Source organism: Priapulus caudatus, unplaced genomic scaffold (genome assembly GCF_000485595.1).
Source record: "Priapulus caudatus unplaced genomic scaffold, Priapulus_caudatus-5.0.1 Scaffold670, whole genome shotgun sequence".
NCBI lineage: Eukaryota > Metazoa > Priapulida > Priapulimorpha > Priapulimorphida > Priapulidae > Priapulus > Priapulus caudatus.
The window spans coordinates 24,583-29,058 of record NW_014577731.1 but is presented as its reverse complement, the minus strand read 5'-3'; positions in this window follow the sequence as shown (position 1 = coordinate 29,058).

The following is a 4,476-nucleotide window of genomic DNA, read 5'->3' as shown; positions in this document are numbered from 1 at the left end:
TAGTGTAGGCTAACAACTAGTAGTGCAACAGAAACAGCAACAGCAACAGCAACAGCAACAGCAAAAGCTTGCCAAAACTCGCAAAGAGCAACAACTAGGAAACAGCAATTAGCAGAAAAAAAGCTATATTGTATACGTACGAGTGTCCGTCCGTACGACGTATATGATTTGTCAAAGTTATGAACATGCTACTGTATTACATCCGCTGTAAGTGCAATGTAGTCGAAGCATCGAAAACAGATCTTCAAAGGTATTTACTGGCCCGTGCGTTTCAAAAACCGTCTATTGAATATCTTGCATTCTTCTAACGATGGGCACAAATTACCCGATGATTTACGCTGTAGCATTTTTCTCCTTTCTCTGAGTTCCAAACCTGATGTTAACCAGGCATTCCCAAACACGAAACGTTGTTCCATATTGAATAAAAATAACGCCGATGTCTATGGTGGGCGCATTGTGTTAGACATGTATAGGCACTCGTCGGAATGTCATTACTGCAGGTTCGTCACCTCATGCTGGCTCGCCGTGACTGTCCAGGTTTCCTGTCATTTTACCCTGGTTCGACAGCGGTGGATTTAAAGGATTCGCTTTCAGACATTATCGATGTTGTTACCTCAAGATATGAGCGAGTGATAATATTGTTATGGAAGTCGCGCGGGCGTTTTTGAATAGTGGCTGGAAGTTTAGCAAACTTCCATGCTATGAACGACGATGGCATTGTCAGAGATAAGACGGGCGGCAAGAAAGACGCGAGACGTACAGTTTAAAGAACGTCCTCGTAGCGAAACATACGAACCCAGCCCATGTGATTAAATTACGAATTGACACAAGCTGTTATAACTAAATCCAGCAATGACAGACGATTGTGTGAAAACTGAGTAGGTCAGACACCACGCACGCTGAGCCAATGCGCACATTCAATCAGGCACCGTGCGCGCGACTATGAAGGCGAACGAGTGCCTGCCGCCAACTCTCCATCTTACCGCCCGTCTGTTTACATTGGAGATCATTCTTCAACAGGTCGCTTCCTTTGGAATTAACATCGCGACGTGCGCGCGTGCGTCCGTGCGCGCTTTCCTAACATAGTTATAGGTACTTGATACTATTACGGATATAATATAGATATATTATAGGAGCGTAAAGAGGTAGAGTTGATATTGTTCTTATTCCTTTCTCGATAGACAGGTATTTGTATAGAAACGAAATATGCAACAATCACGCTATTCAAATTGATAACTCAAGATATACCCAATACTAATCACTTGCTTTGGTGTTAGCGCCGGAAACACATACACACCGGAGCCAACAATCACGCACATGCACTCGCACACGCACGCGCACGCGCGCACACACACAAGCACCCACGCACGCACGCCCGCGCGCGCACACACACACATACGTACGTTCACATAGACGCACGCACGCACATAAGCGCGCCTATGTACTTTCATTCCGACAGTTGCCTGTCCGATAGATAAGTGTTGTAGATTTTTCTTAAACGCCCTACGTTCGGAGTAAAGATAAATAAAGGGCCTTTGAGAGCAGTGCGAGGCAAACAAACAGAGAGTATGCTGAACAGGGTACAGCCATTGCACCTCCGCGCCGATGTACGGGATGAATAGGGTAGGAGGATGTGCGGGTAACGCTAGAGCACAGGCCTAAAACACAGGTACACCATCCATGCATGACCACAAACAGTTGCTAAGAGAGAAAACACATTCAAACAGGACCAGTAAGGGCACTTCCGGCAATTTTCGGCAATCGCAATTGCAATCACACGATAGGCCGAAAAGAAATGTTGTCGTGACGGGGGTGGTCACTTGTTTTATTCGCCCTCGCCTCTTCTCATATCCGAACCAGGCCAAGCCGCTTTGCTCCTACATGCGCCAAAAAGGACGAAACCCAAACAGGAAATCTCTTGTGCATATTTCCCGCGATACTCTTCAGCCGGAAGCCGGCACATTCCCCGGGAAAAAAACCTCCACCCTTCCCTATGGCAGTGGTATCACTTACAGCTTCCCCGACAAATCGGTCGAGTCTCTGTCTGGCACAGAAGAATACGCCCCTGTGAGCATAAAACTATAAGGTTCCTCCATATAACACTGCAGCCTGGCCTAGTGTCGTGGATGAGACAGTAATCGTGGCACTAACAATGTATATAGAAACAGGTTTAAAAATAGTCTCCCGTCGAGCATTGAATTATTACTGGTGCATCATAACATATGTAAGCCTATCGGTTCCTGTATTGGAACACTATTAGTATATATTGTTTTAATAACGACATTTAGATGGAGTAAGTTATGTGTGTCGTTATTTCCCCAATCATATTAGAATGTAAATTTGATTTTGTTTTCAATAAAAAATATAAAAAGAAAAATTTCTATCTGCAATAATTGATAGAAAAATATATAAGAAAATATAAAATATATAATTATTATATTTGTGATTTATTGTGATTAATAAGAGCGATTTATTTGTGCGAGAAAAAGCTATGCAAATAATTCCACACCAGCGGCAAGAATATTATAGTTATTAAGGCGAGAAGTTATCCGACTCTTCGTACATTTATGGAGCTTTATGTAATTAAGCATTCTTAAAACTTAAAACTGCCAAGAACTTTTAAAATGCGCATTCGAAGTAGTATGTAAACCCGCGCCTTGCAATTATTATAATAATGTTGGAACAGGAATGCATCTCGGGAGGGGCCGGGGTCCGTGCACGACTCAGTGTGCGACCGCAAACATCTTTCAAACAATAGCAGTCTGTATGTTAGAGTAATTTCAATATAATGTGCGCCACGATTAAAGGGGCTTCTGCACGCTCAGCATTATTGTAATAGACATGCGACATCACCGACAAAGGATATCTGCCATCGATAAGTAACATTGCATCGATTTGGAATTATCGTAATCATTAATGTAATCGCAAGAAAGGTTATAAAGACATTTTGGTGCTCACGTTGATTCTGCGAGTCTGCAACCGGCCAATATAACAGAATAGTGATCCTGTAAAAATGCAAAAAAGGTTATAGGTTTTGTTCTGTTTACGTTGAATGCAAACGAACATCCTTATAGAATTGTACATCAAGTACAAAGTTGTATTCGATAAAGTTGCTGTTTTTACACTAAGTACTTAATTTATCATCACTAATGTATTTATACCCAAATATATTAGGTACCATATAGAATATCATTACAGCTATAGCACTGTCTACAAATATAATAAGGTGTGGGCATTAATAATGTATAGGCATTAATAGTAGGCATACGTCAACCCTTATATACAGTAAATCTTTTACAACTGCCATACTGTGTCTACGCATGCGGCATACACAGTGCAATCGCATTTATTGTATGAACAGACATTTCTCGCGCATTTTTGCCATCGAGTGACCCATTTCGCACCGTGTAATTTCTGCACACAGGTCTTTGTCCCACATCATTAGAGTAGCGGGTTGAAAATACGGCAGATTGTGCGTGTATAAGCGAGGACAGCGCCACCATGTTCCAGTATGCAGACGCACTGGCATCGTTGAACATTGGTAAAATTATTATTGTGCATCTTGTGCATGTTTAGCAAAACGAGAAATTAAAAGTGAGAGAGCCATGACCATAAAAATATGATATGGAAAATGATGCTGAATTTAGTTCCATTTTAATATTCCTGTGCAACAACTGTGAGTTCGTTCCAACGTCTACTTTCTCCAACTGCCCGTTTTAACTAACCGAGTCTAGTTTTGTAAATGTATAGAAAAGGAGTTGACGGCGTGATGCATATAGGTGTAAATGAACAGAGTAAGGAAATTGTCTCCAATCACCGTACCAGTCGCCGTGTGAGACGCATACGATACTAATAATTATAGTATCAGCAACTGTGTAAACGCTGCCCTCTCTGCCTCGATCCACGGGAACCGTGGCAAAGGTGAAGGAAACGCGTTTACACGACAGTGGTTGATTTCGTGACTATTACGGAAGAAAGGCAGTTACTGTATATTACCGGTTTCATGCAGGGAGCTTCGTATTTTTCAACTGTCTAAATAAACCGAAATTACATGCATCGACGTCGCCAGACATTCAGCAAGACCAAGCAGTCCAGACGAAATAAGGAAGAACAATTCTATGGCATATGTGAATGATAAAAAGAGTTACCCAGTTATATCATAGAGCAAAAAAGAAATGTGTTATTAATTCTGGCCTCAACCTATTACCAGCGATAGTCGATTCCCCATTGAATTGTGTCAATTCATCGGATTATCATGTGTAAGTTATCATGAACAAGGAAATAACGTCATTGCAATCCTAACAGCAATAAAATGGGCTCTATTATGTACACACTCCCATTGTATTTAAGATATATTTTAATATTAGTTAATATAGTTAATGAACATGTATACTATGAACATGGATATCTATCGTTGACGAAACCGTAGGTTAGACCCCATTCGCATTCAAGTGATTTAATTCCTTCAGTTGTATT